The following is a 15,651-nucleotide window of genomic DNA, read 5'->3' as shown; positions in this document are numbered from 1 at the left end:
GTCAACCAATTGGAATCTCACCCTGTAACTCACACCAGGGATGTGTCCACTCTTCTCTACAATTGTACTGTGCCAGAAGGCACTGTGTGGAAATAAGCTTCTTTTAAGGTCTTTTAAGACCTTTTAATGCCAGCTTTTATTTATTTTTTTTCAACATTTATTTTTTTTTTTTTGGGGACAGAGAGACAGAGCATGAACGGGGGAGGGGCAGAGAGAGAGGGAGACACAGAATCGGAAACAGGCTCCAGGCTCCGAGCCATCAGCCCAGAGCCTGACGCGGGGCTCGAACTCACGGACCGCGAGATCGTGACCTGGCTGAAGTCGGACGCTTAACCGACTGCGCCACCCAGGCGCCCCATAATGCCAGCTTTTATTTAAAAAGGGACTTGTTAAGTTTATAGACAAACTACAAAGCACAATATCAATGTTTCAGAACGTCCAACTCTTGGTTTTGGCTCAGGTCCAGACCTCTCCGGTTTCTGAGTTCGGGCCCCGCGTTGGGCTTCCTGCTGGCAGTGTGGAGCCGGCTTGGGATGCTCCTCTCTTTCTGCCCCTCCCCTTTCTCTCGCTCTTAAAATAATCTTTTAAAAAATAAAGTATAGGAGCGCCCGGGTGGCTCAGTCGTTGAGCGTCCGACTTCAGCTCAGGTCATGATCTCGCAGCTCGTGAGTTCGAGCCCCACGTCGGGCTCTGTGCTGACAGCTCAGAGCCTGGAGCCTGCCTCGGATTCTGTGTCTCCCTCTCTCTGTCCCAACCCACTCGCATTCTGTCTCTGTCTCAAAAATAAACATTAAAAATTTTTTTAAATAAAATAAAAAAGTATAGGGGCACCTGGGTGGTACAGTTGATTAGGTCTCCGACTCTTGATTTCAGCTCAGGTCATGATTTCATGGTTCATGAGTTCGAGCCTCAAACTGTGCTTTGCTTGGGATTCTGTCTCTCCTTTCTGCCCCTCCCCTGCTGGTGTGCGCGCTCTCTCTCTCTCTCAAAATAAAAACTTAAAGTAAATCTACAAATATATTAGTGTTAACATAAACTGGATCAGAGACATGTTTAAATTCTGAGGCTAGTTGGGAATACTTTTTTTCCCCAGGTAAATTATGTTTTCCCCTTAGACGAATCAAAGCAGGCATCTATGAACTATACTAATATTTCTTTTTACTATCCTTTTCCATCCCAGTTCACCCTGAATTGATCTGAATCAGAGCACTTTTATTTTTTTTTTAATGTTTTTTTTTTTCAATGTTTATTTTTGAGACAGAGAGACAGAGCTTGAACGGGGGAGGGGCAGAGAGAGAGGGAGACACAGAATCGGAAACAGGCTCCAGGCTCCGAGCCATCAGCCCAGAGCCTGATGCGGGGCTCGAACTCCCAGACCGTGAGATCATGACCTGAGCCGAAGTTGGACGCCCAACCGACTGCGCCACCCAGGCGCCCCGAATCAGAGCACGTTTAATCACCACTGCCTTCTTGCTCCCTGGCAACATCTACTTTCTGAAGCAGACACAGACTGATCCACTAAGGCAGTTTTCCTGGTCATTGCCCTCATGGTTTCCCCAATTTTCCATTGTTGCTGTGGGACCATCCAAATTCTCTAGACATTTGACAAATGACATCAGGGGTAATTTCTGCCTATACCTAGGTACAACACAATATTCTTTTAAAAGTTGTCAGATAGTTGAATTTTGTGCCAAGCGCTATGTTATGAACTGAGTGAATCATGAAAACAAAGCATTGATTGAACGATTAAAATAGTACATGAAGTCTCTAAATCCCTATTATTTTCATTTTGTTATTGAAGCAGATCTGAGTAGGACTTTTTTTTTTTTCTTAATGTTTACTTTTGAGAAGAGCACAAGTTGGGGAAGTGGCAGAAAGAGAGGCAGATAGGATCTGAAGCAGGTTTTGTGCCCACAGCGGAGAGCCCAATGGGGTGCTTGAACTCACAAACTGAGATCCTGACCTGAGCCAAACTAAGCCACCCAGATGCCCCCCGACTCCCCTCCCCCCCCCAGTATGACGTTTTTAAAAACGTGATTTCACTGTTCTGCCACCTGGCTTTTTCATTTAAGTGTATTGAGTGAAGGAAAAATTCTTTTAAGAGATTAGAGCGTTTTAAGATCTGTCACTAGGGAGCCTGGCTGGCTCAGTCAGTGGAGCGGATAACCCTTGACTCAGGTTCAAACCACGTTGGGTGTAGGGCTTACTTTAAAAAAAAAAAAAAGGGAGGGGCGCCTGGGTGGCGCAGTCGGTTAAGCGTCCGACTTCAGCCAGGTCAGGTTAAGCGTCTGACTTCAGCCAGGTCACGATCTCGCGGTCCGTGAGTTCGTGCCCCGCGTCGGGCTCTGGGCTGATGGCTCAGAGCCTGGAGCCTGTTTCCGATTCTGTGTCTCCCTCTCTCTCTGCCCCTCCCCTGTTCATGCTCTGTCTCTCTCTGTCTCAAAAATAAATAAACGTTAAAAAAAAAATTAATTAAAAAAATAAAAATAAAAATAAATAAAAAAAAAAAGGGAGGCACCTAGGTGGCTCCGTTAAGGATTGGACTTTGGCTCAGGTCATGATCTCCCAGTTGGTGAGTTTGAGCCGGGCATTGGGCTCTCTGCTGTCAGCGTGGAGCCTGCTTCGGATACTCCGTCCCCCTCTCTCTCTGCCCCTTCCCCCATTCTCTTTCTCAAAAATAGATAAATAAATAAACTCATAAAAAAAGGTAATATATCACTAACATTTTTATGAAATCCTTTGCTCTAAAACTAAATGCAGGGGCGCCTGGGTGGCTCGGTCAGTTAAACGTCCGACTTCGGCTCAGGTCATGATTTCACAGTCCGTGAGTTCGAGCCCGGCGTCGGGCTCTGTGCTGACAGCTCAGAGCCTGGGGCCTGCTTCGGATTCTGTGTCTCCCTCTCTCTGACCCTCCCCTGTTCATGCTCTGTCTCTCTCTGTCTCAAAAATAAATAAACATTAAAAAAAAAAAAAACTAAATGCACATAACGAATTGTCAACACATATGAGGAAGAACCTAGGACCTTGGGAAAATAGCTAGTATAAAGTGATAGTCTTTTTTTCTTTTTTTTTAAATTTTTTAAAATTTTATTTTTGGGGAGAGACAGCACAAGTGGGGGAGGGGCGGAGACAGAAGGAGACAGAATCCAGAGCAGGCTCCAAACCCTGGAGCTGTCAGCACAGAGCTCAGGGCTCAAACTCCCAGACTGCAAGATCATGACCTGAGCCAAAGTCGGACACTCAACCAACTGAGCCACCCAGGCCCCGCAAAGTCTTCAGAAACTGCAGTTAGCTCTCTAGTATTGAACCTTGTCATGTAACAGATGTTTTTACACCCTTGATCTCTGCTTGTTTCTGCTTTGGACTAAGTTCAGCTATAAGACATTGGGAATAGGCAAGGGAATGGCTAAGAATTAAAGACTTAGAGTGGCAGAACACCTGTTACATTTAAAACATGGTTCTGGAAATGAAAAGAAGGGGAAAAGAAGGATTGAAAGAAAAGAAGGAAAAAAGAATTGCTGGTGTTTAGCGTTTTCTTTTGGGGATTAGCCAGTTTGGAAATGCCAGTCACCTCCTGTGTCTTCAAACAGGCACCTGTCAGGGTAAAGACAAAACACCTCTGGGAACCCCACTATCATCAGGGAACCAGAGTCTGGGTTTATTTTTTTTTTTTAAGAGATTGAGCCTCTCCCCACCCTCCCCACTCCAGTACAGAAAGGTGTTTTCATCAAAGCACAGGACGCCTACAGGCAGAAAGAAGCTGTCTGGACCTTTTTGACTGCAAAACTAAAACGTGCTATGGAGAACAAATTTAAACAATAGAGAAATGAACAGTAAATCAAATCTAGTAAGCACAGTTTAATTTCTACAGGTATTTTAGTATACGTCATATGGATGGTCTTTTTTTTTTTTAATTTTTTTAACATTTATTTATTTTTGAGACAGAGAGCATGAACAGGGGAGGGTCAGAGAAAGAGGGAGACACAGAATCTGAAACAGGTTCCAGGCTCTGAGCTGTCAGCCCAGAGCCCGACGCAGGGCTCGAACCCACAGACTGCGAGATCATGACCTGAGCTGAAGTCGGACGCTTAACCGACTGAGCCACCCAGGCGCCCCTGGATGGTCTTTTTTATAAATGTTTTCATTTTTGAGAGAGTGTGCACATGCGCGCACGAAAGGGGGGAGGGGCAGAGAGAGGCTCCAAAGCCAGCACTGCACGGACAGCAGAGAGCCCGATGAAGGACTAGAACTCACAATCTGTGAGATCGGGACCTGAGCCCAAGTCAGATGCTTAGCCAACTGAGCCACCCAGGCACCCCCTGGGTGATTTTAAGCGAATTTTTATATATATTGTAACAGGATCATACCATACATTCTCTTCTGAGAGGTTTGGTTTGTTTTTGTTTTTGTTTTTGTTTTTTTTGCTCCACTTAGCATTCTATCTTCAACCTCTTTGCATGTCAGAATTTAGAGGTATATATTTGGAAGAATCCTAAAAATTGATAATTACATTATTTAAAATTTATTTATTTAAGTGATCTCTACACGCAAGATGGGGCTCCAAACTCAACGACCCAAAATCGAGTCGCATGTTCTTCCAACTGAGCCAGCCAACCACTCCTATAGTTGCATTCTTAAAAAAGATTTCCTATTTTCCTGAAATGTATCAGCCAAGGTTGAGATGGTCTCCTTCTTGAATATTCTCTTTAACAACATTTCTGACGGGAAGAACATCAGGGTGAAGGTCATTGAACTACAGGGAAATATTAAGTTTGGGGGCTCTTTCTTACATCTCAGTGTGACTCTGTCATTCCCTTAAAAAAACAAAAGCTATTTGTACAATATTAAGAGAAGATTATTACATAAAGTTAACTTTCAACATCACTGTTAACTTTGATATTATCTTTCCAGACATTTCCATGTGTACACGTGACACACAATAGAATTATAACCTATTTTTCCTATCCTAATATGGAATACCAGCAAGCATTTTGTTCTGCAACTTGCTTTTTCTACTTAAAAGTATATCCTGGGGTGGCCGGGGGTGGAGGGGAGCGGTAGCAGCTGGCTGGTTCAGTCAGGAGAGCCTATGACACTTGATTTCTAGGATTGTGAGTCCGAGTCAACGTTGGGCATAGAGCTTATTTTAAAATAAATGAAATTTGGTGCGCCTGGGTGGCTCAGTCGGTTAAGGGACCGACTTCGGCTCGGGTCATGATTTCGCAGTCCATGAGTTCGAGCCCCGCGTCGGGCTCTGTGCTGACAGCTTAGAGCCTGGAGCTTGTTTCGGATTCTGTGTCTCCCTCTCTCTGACCCTCCCCCGTTCATGCTCTGTCTCTCTCTGTCTCAAAAATAAATAAACGTTAAAAAATTTTAAAAATAAAATAAAATAAAATAAAATAAAATAAATGAAATTAAAATTAAATAAAAAGGATTGTGCTCATGAACATAGAAAAATGAATGTTTTTATTTATTATCTCTCTCTTTCTTTTTTTTTTTTTTTGTAATGTCTACACAATGTGGGGCTTGAACCTACCAACCCAGAGATCAAGACTGACTGATCTTCTGACTGAGTCAGCCATGCTTGGTTTAATTAAAAAAAAAAGAGAGAGAGAGAGGACTACCTGGGTGGCTCAGGCTGTTGAGTGTCTGACTCTTGATTGGGGCTCAGGTCATGATCCCGGGGTCTGGGATCCAGCATTGGGGCTCCATGCTGAGCCAGGAGATTCTATCCCTCTCTCTCTCTGCCCCTCTCCCCTGCTTGCCCTCTCTTTCTAAAATAATAATGTTAAAAAAAAAAAAAGAATATATCATACAGATCTTTCCACACCAGTAAATTTATTGTTTCTTCATACCAGTAAATTTAGAACTGACTCAATTGTTATATTACACATTACAGATGCACTGTAAGTTATTTAAAATTGCTTCTGTTTTGGTGATTTACCACTACAAATTATGTTGCTATTAACATATATATGCTATTATATATTATATATATTATAATATATGTTATTATATATATTATGTTGCTATTAACATACACACACACACACACACACACACACAATACCTAAGAAGGTAAAAGATTGCTCTTTGAGAATAAAGTTAATAAAAGCAAAATTCACTATCTTCTTAAGTAAGCCATATAAAAGCTTGACAAAGTTGCCAAGAAGAATGAGGAGAGGTGCAAACTCAACTTTAAGACCTTTCACTTACCCTTTTGGTCACAGAATCGCCAGGAATATAAACTAGTATGATAGAGATAAGGCAGAAAGGAAATTAATTATAAGCGCACCTGCCAAGCCCCTCCATCTTTTTACATCCCTTTCTTGTGAAAATCTTGCTCTCTCCCTCCTCCGAGAGGAGGTGGTTGTTACCTCCGGGGTCATATTTAAGTTACTTTCTCATATTTCAGTTTTTAAAATTCACTTTTTCTTCGTTTTCAGCTTCCATTCCCCTTTCGGTTTGGACCTGAAAGGAAGAAGCGCACCGGGTCGGTTTGCCTGGGTCGTCTGAATTTCACAGCCTAGATTCAAAGCTTTTAGTGCGGTAGGATTAGGAGCCTTTGCTTACTGAATTTCAAGCACCCGGTTCTCGGGGTAAAGGACAAGTTTAATTCTGTTCTGAATAATCCTACTATTCAGAAAACTGGGTGTCTACGGGGAAAAAAACAGGCCACGACTGCAAACCTAAAGGAAAGAGCAGGTAACTGCCAGACAGGGGCAGGCAAGTGGGGGAGGAACTTTAGTAAATATTGCATGCCTCCTGGGGGCCGCGTGAGCTTTGCCTCAAGCGGGAGATAAAGAGAATTTGTTAAATAAAGAAGCCAATTGGGGCAGACAAAAGCTTCCGGCACAGGAAGTTAGTTCGAGTGAGGATGCTGAAATGTAGGCATTTGAATAGGTTCCTCTGCGTGAGGTTGAAGCGAAACCTGATTTAAAAGAAGCAGCGGCTGCTGGCAAGTTTTTCCTTGAAGGATTCCCGGGTTGTGGGTGGTCGATGTAAAACTGTGGTCCTAGAAGAAAGCGTTTCTTGGGAACTTGAAAAGGTTAAGCCAAGAAATTACTTCGCCAATGGTAGCATTACCTCCAGGTCTACTACCAAGCAAGCTATCAGAAAAGATCAGGTTAATGGGGCGCCTGGGTGGCGCGGTCGGTTAAGCGTCCGACTTCAGCCAGGTCACGATCTCGCGGTCCGTGAGTTCGAGCCCCGCGTCGGGCTCTGGGCTGATGGCTCGGAGCCTGGAGCCTATTTCCGATTCTGTGTCTTCCCTCTCTCTGCCCCTCCCCCGTTCATGCTCTGTCTCTCTCTGTCCCAAAAATAAATAAATGTTGAAAAAAAAAAAATTAAAAAAAAAAAAAAAAAGAAAAGAAAAGATCAGGTTAAGACGCTAGAATCAGAGGCCCGTGGGCGGCTCAGTCGGCTGAACGTTGGAGTCTTGATTTCAGCGCAGGTCATGATCTCATGGTTCGCGAGTTCGAGCCCCGCCTGGGGCTCCGGGCTGACAGTGTGGGTTGTCTTTCTCTCTCTCTCTCTATGCCCCTCCCATACTTTGGCTCTCCCTGTCTCTCAAAATAAATGAACATTAAATATACATATACATTTAAATACATCTATTAAATATACATATATATTTAAATATATATATTCAAGATATAAAGGTGCTAGAATCCTATGAAATCAATCTGATCACACTCTCACGCCAACAAAGTATGGGGAATGAGATGGGTCACGCTCACATACGTAGGGACAGGGCGCAAGGAGGATAGAAAGGGTGGCGATGTTCAAATATGTCTCTGGTGCCTGATGTGACTGCAAAGACTGAGGAGCAGAACCTGAGGTCGAAGGGCCGGGGTCCTGCAGAAGGAATGTCCCTGGACACAGTCACACAGGCATGCTCTATTGCAGACACCCTGGCAAGTGTTCCTGGCCGCAAGAGCAGCTCTCCTTAGCTTGATGAACCGCTGTGGAATTTATTTTCACTACCTGAGCATTATACATGTGGGGCTGGAACGGGGTCAAGGATGGATGGCCAATTTAAGTGAAGACTTAACAGATGCTGTCGGGCTGCCTGAGTGGCTCAGTTGGTTGAGCGTCTGACTCTATTTTGACTCGCGTCAGGATATCTCGGTTTCAGGAGTTCAAGCCCCATTTGGGGTTCTATGCTGACAGTGCAGAGCCTGCTTGAGATTCTCCCTCTCTCTCTGCCCCTGCCCCGCTTGCTAAATAAGAGGTGCTAAATAATAAGGCTTCTCTGGCTCCTTCCATTCCTTTCGGGGCTCTGTGCACATATACTCTGCCCACCTAAATCTAATATGTCCTACTGGCTGCTAATTTCTCTGTAATTAATGTGCCGTACGTGTTACAAAAATTTCGGTTGTGTTCCATGGTGGAAGTGAACATTCTCAGACGATATAGTAAGTGCACATTAAACTGTATAAGCCACGCAGTTCCTGTCGTTTTTGCAACCATAGATCGCCCCTGATTCTTAGCCTCCCCTCGATCCCAGATCTCATTTCTTTTTTTTTTCCCCCCCAGGTCTCATTTCTTATGTCTAAATCCTTCCCCAGCCACTTAAATCCTAGGATCATACTTAACATTCCCCAAACTGTGTAGGCTTTAAAGGTTCCTCTGGTGCTGCCCTTTGACCCATTCAGCACAATTATGTTAATTTCCACTGGTTCTCTGATCAATTCTTATTCATATAAAAAAGGGTTCTTTTTATCTGTTGAGACTCTGCACTACAATCCCCATCAGGATGAGAGAAACATGATTATTATTCTTAACTCCACCAACGGCTTTTTACTTTGTCTTTCCTCATGCCCCTTGCATTTTCCAAAAGAATAGTGGAAAATAAAGCCAGTTTCAACTTGGAGGAAAATAACTATGTATGAATACATGTAGACAGCATTTCTTTTACATGGGAATAGATTTATAAATTTGATTTCACGTGATCCTTAAGGCACACTCTGAATTTAACTACCATTTATATGTAAAAGAAACAGAAGTTCTGGAAGTTTACAGAACCCAGCCAATGGTGTAGGGCCTTCTCTTCCGTCTGAGTTGACTACAACCCCTGTCTCCACTGAGAAACTGCCCCCCCAATACCTCTTCAATCCACTGCAATTCATTTTCTGTTCTCAATAAGCCATTGTCATAAATCAAACTAAAATGTAAAAAACATCATAAAATTCACGCTTCATTAGCTCAGTCAAAGAATATTGGTTAATACTTCCTAGGTATCAGGTATTTTGCTAGGTGTTGGAGGTTATGCCTGTCTTCTTGGAGATAAGACAGACGGTTAAATGCTTTGACCTTGGATATTACCTTACCTGACTCTAACATTTATAGCAACTATGTGCCCAGTATTGTGATAACTACTTTAAATGCATCTCTTATTTAATTTTCATAAAACAAGATGAGGTATGACTGTCCCATTACAGATAATGAGGGTTGGAACATGAATAATAACTTCCCTATGGACACACATCTAAGTAGAGCTGAGTCCAAAACCCATAACCTCAGCTATACTCCTATACACCTTTGTTTCCATTTCAGAATGCTGGTGTCCGGGAGCAAGAATTCTGTCCCCTTCCAGAGTCCTTTTGATAAGAGTCAAATTGACATGAGACAGATTAACAAGAGAACAGATGTCTGTTAATTAGATGTTTGCCTTGCCATACAGATAAGGCAATAAAAATAAAATTTATCTCTGCTAATAACCCTTATTCTCCTAAATGCCTTTCCCACCGTTACCTTGTAGACCTTGTAGGGCTTCTCCTCTGCTAATGGAAGTATTCCACGGGAGTCCGCCCTCAGACCTGTCCTATTACCAGTCTTCATGCTTTACCCTTCTTTGTCAGTGGCACCCCTACACCTCTAGGCTAATTGTTCTCAAGTCTGGATCTTCAGTTTAAGAGTCTGCAGCGCCCAGATCTCAGACATGTCTGCCTACTTGGTATCTCCATTTACACTAACCTGATTCTGCCACTCAGTTTCCTCATCTGTAGAATAGGCGTGAGTAAGGGGCGCCTGGGTGGCTCAGTCGGTTAAGCGTCCGACTTCGGCTCAGGTCATGATCTCACAGTTGGTGGGTTCGAGCCCCGCGTCGGGCTCTGTGCTGACAGCCCGGAGCCTGGAGCCTGCTTCAGATTCTGTGTCTCCCTCTCTCTGCCCCTCCCCTGCTCATGCTCTGTCTCTCTCTGTCTCAAAAATAAATAAACATTAAAAAAAATTAAAAAAAAAAAAGAATAAGTGTGAGTAATACTTTTCTTTGTGGTGAGGATTGGCGCTAACGTAGGCAAAACCCCCCAGGTAGGCACTCAGTGAATGGTAACCGTACTTCTTATGGACATTTCACTGGCATTGCAAATCTAGCACGTCCAAAATCAAAACCATTACCTTCTTCCCACACTCCTCTTTCAGGATTTTCTGTGCAGGTTCATGGCAAGATAATCCATCCTATTATCATAGCCAGATCCTGGCAGTTATCCTAGGATATTTACTTTCCTTCAACTACCATATCCAAATAGTTCCTAGTCAAGTCTACCTTATTATTATATTCCAAACCACCCGGCGGGTTTCCATATTAGCTACTAATATTGAGCACCAACTGTGTAAGAGTTTTTTTAATACTCCCTTGAATATTCATTTAAAGAGGATATTGTGGTGCACCTGGGCAGTTCAGTCAGGAAAGCGTCCAACTCTTGGTTTCGGCTCAGGTCATGATCTCACGGTTCGTGAGTTCGAGCCCTGAATCAGGCTCCGCGCTGACAATGCAGAGCCTGCTTGGGATACTCTCTCTCCCTCTCCCTGTCGGTTGTAGACTACTTAATATAAAAATTAAGAAGTTTAAAAAAAACATTACAGATTGAAGGGAGAGTGATTTGATATTTGGTATGGCCCTTCTGAAATGCAGTCAGATAAAAAGACCCAAACCAGGTTCTCTCCAATTAAACTACACTCCAATTAAAATCCCAGCCCTACCATTTGTGACCTTGAGCAAGTTACTCTGCAATCTTTTGTGTTTCAGTTTTCTTGTAAGTCATGCTTAAAGCTATTTCAAAAGGTTCCTGTGAAGATTGAATGAGACATTCATCTAATAGGATTTTTTTTTTTTAGCTCATGGACTATAGGCAATAAATAATGTCAGTTATGGGCATAGAAATACAAAATGTGAATAGCCTTCTATCACTCCTGCGAATGTATGCTAAGTCATTATTCAGCCAACTACATAAAGAAACTCATTGCATCAGTGTTGGGAGTAGCCAAAAAAAAAAAAAAAAAAAAAAAGAAAGTCTAAATGTCCATCAATAGGACTTCGCTTAAATATGTCCTGATAAATCCATCTACTGGAGTATTTTTACAGCCATTAAAAGCAAATAAGGGGTGTCTGACTGACTCAGTCAGAAGATGCAACTTTAAAAAAAATTTTTTTTTAATGTTTATTTTTGAGACAGAGAGAGACAGAGCATGAGCAGAGGAGGGGCAGAGAGAGAGACACACACACACAGAATCCGAAGCAGGTTCCAGGCTCTGGGCTGTCAGCACACAGCCTGACGTGGGGCTCGAACTCACCGACCGGGAGATCATGACCTGAGCTGAAGTCGGACGCTTAACTGACTGAGCCACCCAGGAGCCCCAAAGATGCAACTTTTGATACCCAGGTCGTGAGTTCGAGCACATGTTGGGTGTAGAGATTACTTAAATAAATAAATAAATAAATAAATATCGAACAAAAATTTTCTGGTGGTAAATTGTATTTTCTCCCTTTGTTTCTTAGTCTCCCTTTGTTACTGATTTATCAATTACATTAATCTTCAAAGAACTAATTTTTAAATGTTAATGTTTTTCTCTAGCCTGTCTGCTTTCTATTTCACTAATTTCCACTGTTTATTTTTCCTAAAGAATTTTTTTTAACGTTTTATTTTATTTTTTGAGAGGCAGAAAGAGAGCACAAGCAGGGGAGGGGCAGAGAGAGAGGGAGACACAGAATCCGAAGCAGGCTCCAGGCTCTAACCTGTCAGCACAGAGCCCGACACGGGGCTCGAACCCACGAACGGGGAGATCATGACCTGAGCTGAAGTCAGATTCTCAACCGCCTGAGCCACTCAGCCACCCCCCCCCCACACTATTTGCATTATTATTTTCTTTCTTTTACTAACTTTGGGTTTAATTTGCTTGTCTCTTTTTTAGCTTCATAAGAAGAAAATGATATTTGGGTTTTATTTATTTATTTATAATTTTAATGTTTATATTTGAGAGACAAAGAGAATGAGTGAGCATGGGGTGAGGGGGCGTGCGCCCATCAGCCAGGGAGGAGCAGAGAGAGGGAGACAGAAGATCCCAGGCCGGCTCTGCCACAGACAGCAGGGAGCCCTATTCAGGACTCCAACTCACAAACCGTGAGATCGTGACCTCAGCCTGGGCAACTGACTCAGCCACCCAGGCGCTCCACATATTTTTCAATATGATCACTTTCAGCTCTAAATTTCTGTCAAAGCTCTGATTCAGCTGCAGCCCACAAATGTTGATAAGTTGTATTTTATAATTTATTTAGGAATATTTTCCAGTGTTCCTTGTGATGTATTTTTTGGTCCATGGATTACTTACTCACAATTTTTCTTTCTTTCTTTCTTTTTTTTTCTTTCTTTCTTTCTTTTTTCTTTCTTTCCAAGTCTTTACTTTTATTTATTTTTATTTATTTATTTATATATTTTTTTAACGTTTATTTATTTTTGAGACAGAGACAGAGCATGAGCAGGGGAGGGGCAGAGAGAGAGAGAGAGACACAGAATCTGAAACGGGCTCCAGGCTCTGAGCTGTCAGCACAGAGCCCGACGCGGGGCTCGAACTCACAGACCGTGAGATCATGACCTGAGCCGAAGTCGGATGCTTAACCGACTGAGCCACCCAGGTGCCCCCCAAGTCTTTACTTTTAAATAGTCTCCACCCCCAACATGGGGCTTGTACTTACAACCCCAAAATTGAGAGTCACATGCTTCACCGACTGACCCAACCAGAGGCCCCTAAAGTTTGTTTTTAATTCCCAAGCGTTGTGATTTTCTAGTTGTAATGTTATTACTGATTTCTAATTCAGTTCTATTGTGGACAGAGAATATACTCTGTAAATCTCAGTGTTTTAAATTTTATTAAGACTTATTTTATGGCCCAGCATGTTGTTTACCTTGGTCAACATTCCGTGTGCATTTGAAAATGATGTGTATTTTTTAGTCACTGGGTGGGTGTAACATTCTTTAAATGTAACTGAGATAAAAGTGGTTGGTAATGTTCACATCTTCCATATACATGCTGATTTTTGACTACCCTGCTCGTTAGTGAGAGGTGGTGATTAAGCTCCAATATTTTTTATTTGTTTATTTCTCTCTTTAGTCTGCCTGTTTTTACTTCACGTATTTTTTTTTTTTTAATTTAATGTTGGGGCGCCTGGGTGGCACAGTCGGTTAAGCGTCCGACTTCAGCCAGGTCACGATCTCGCGGTCTGTGGGTTCGAGCCCCGCGTCGGGCTCTGGGCTGATGGCTCAGAGCCTGGAGCCTATTTCCAATTCTGTGTCTCCCTCTCTCTCTGCCCCTCCCCCGTTCATGCTCTGTCTCTCTCTGTCCCAAAAATAAATAAATGTTGAAGAAAAAATTAAAAAAAAAAATTAATGTTTATTTTTGAGAGAGAGAGAGAGAGCACACATGTGTGTGAGGAGGGGAAGGGCAGAGAGAGGGGGCCAGAGGATCTGAAGCAGGCTCCCCACTAACAGCAGAGAGTCTGATGTGGGGCTCGAACTCACAGAAACATGAGATCGTGACATGAGCCAAAGGCAGACTCCCCACCAGCTGAGTCACCCGGGTGCCCCTACTTCATGTATTCTTAAATAATTTTTTTAAGATTTTATTTTTCAGTAATCTCTATACCCAAGATGGGCTCGAACTCATAACCCTTAGATCCAGAGTTGCATGCTCCTCAGCACCTCAAGTAATTTTTTAAAAAAATTTTTAATGTTTATTTATTTTTGAGAGACAGACAGACAGACAGAGCGCAAGTGGGGGAGGGGCAGAGAGAGAGACGAAAGAGAATTCCAAGCCGGCTCCACACTGTCAGCACAGACCCTGAAGCAGGACTAGATCTCATGAACTGTGAGACTATGACCTTAGCTGAAACCAAGAGTTGGTTGTTTAACCAACTGAATCACCCACTCAGGTGCCCCCAATATTGTAAAGATAGTAATGCTTCTCAAATGAACTCATATTCAATGTTATCCCAGTTAAAATACCAGAAGGATTTTCACTGGAAGTTGAAAAAATTAATCCTGAAAAATTCCAAAGGAAAATGAGGAGGGAGTAGCCCTGCAGCCCTTAAAATATGTAAGCAATTTGGTGCTGCAGAAAAAAATAGATCAATGGGACAAAGATGATCCAAAATATCCCCAAGTACATATGCAAAAAAAATTAATTTTTTAAAATGATGGGGCACCTGGGTGGCGCAGTCGGTTAAGCATCCGACTTCAGCCAGGTCACGATCTCGCGGTCCGTGAGTTCGAGCCCCGCGTCCGGCTCTGGGCTGATGGCTCAGAGCCTGGAGCCTGTTTCTGATTCTGTGTCTCCCTCTCTCTCTGCCCCTCCCCCTTTCATGCTCTGTCTCTCTCTGTCCCCCCCCCCCAAAAAAAAATAAATAGATGTTGAGAAAAAAAAATTTTTTTTAAATGTTTACCTATTTTTGAGAGAGTGTGAGGGGAGGCGCAGAGAGAGAGGGAGACACAGATTCTCAAGCAGGCTCCAGGCTCTGAGCCATCAGCACAGAGCCCAATGCAGGTCTCAAACCTATGAACCTGAGCTGTGAGATCATGACCTGAGCTAAAGTTGGACACTTAACTGACTGAGCCAGTTAACCCAGGTGCTCCTAAACATTTTATTTTAAAGTAATCACTACACCCAATGTGGAGCTCAAACTTAACAACCCGTAGATCAAGAGTCACATGCTCTACTGACTGAGCCAGCAAGGTCCTCTAAATAACTCTCTCTTATTATTATTATTTTGTTAATGTCTGGGTTGACAGTTTTTGTTTTCTTTCTTTTTTTTTTTTTATTGAGAAATAGAGGGCACAAGTGAGCGAGGGTGTGGAAAGAGAGAATCCCACAATGGGGCAGACAGAAAGAGAGACAGAGAGAGAGAGAGAGAGAGAGAGAGAGAGAGAGAAGCAGGGCTCGAGCTCACCTGATGCGGGGCTTGAACTCAGGCACCTTGAGATCATGACCTGAGCTGAAGTCAGCTGCTTAACCGACTGAGCCACCCTGGTGCCCTAAATTAACTCTTTTAATTAAAGTTTGCCTGGCATGTCGTCTTCTTCTTCTTCTTCTTCTTCTTTTTAATTTGTTTTAAGTTTATTTATTTTTGACACAGAGAGAGACAGAGTATGAACGGGGGAGGGGCAGAGAGAGAGGGAGACACAGAATCGGAAACAAGCTCCAAGCTCTGAGCCATCAGCCCAGAGCCCGACGCGGGGCTCGAACTCCCGGACCGAGAGATCGTGACCTGGCTGAAGTCGGACGCTTAACCGACTGAGCCACCCAGGCGCCCCGTGACATCTCTTCTTTTATTCTTTTCCTTTTAGGTTTCCAGACTTCTAGACTCTCATTAAAGCC

Source organism: Felis catus, chromosome B4, assembly GCF_018350175.1.
Source record: "Felis catus isolate Fca126 chromosome B4, F.catus_Fca126_mat1.0, whole genome shotgun sequence".
Taxonomy (NCBI): domain Eukaryota; kingdom Metazoa; phylum Chordata; class Mammalia; order Carnivora; family Felidae; genus Felis; species Felis catus.
This window is presented reverse-complemented; position numbering follows the sequence as displayed.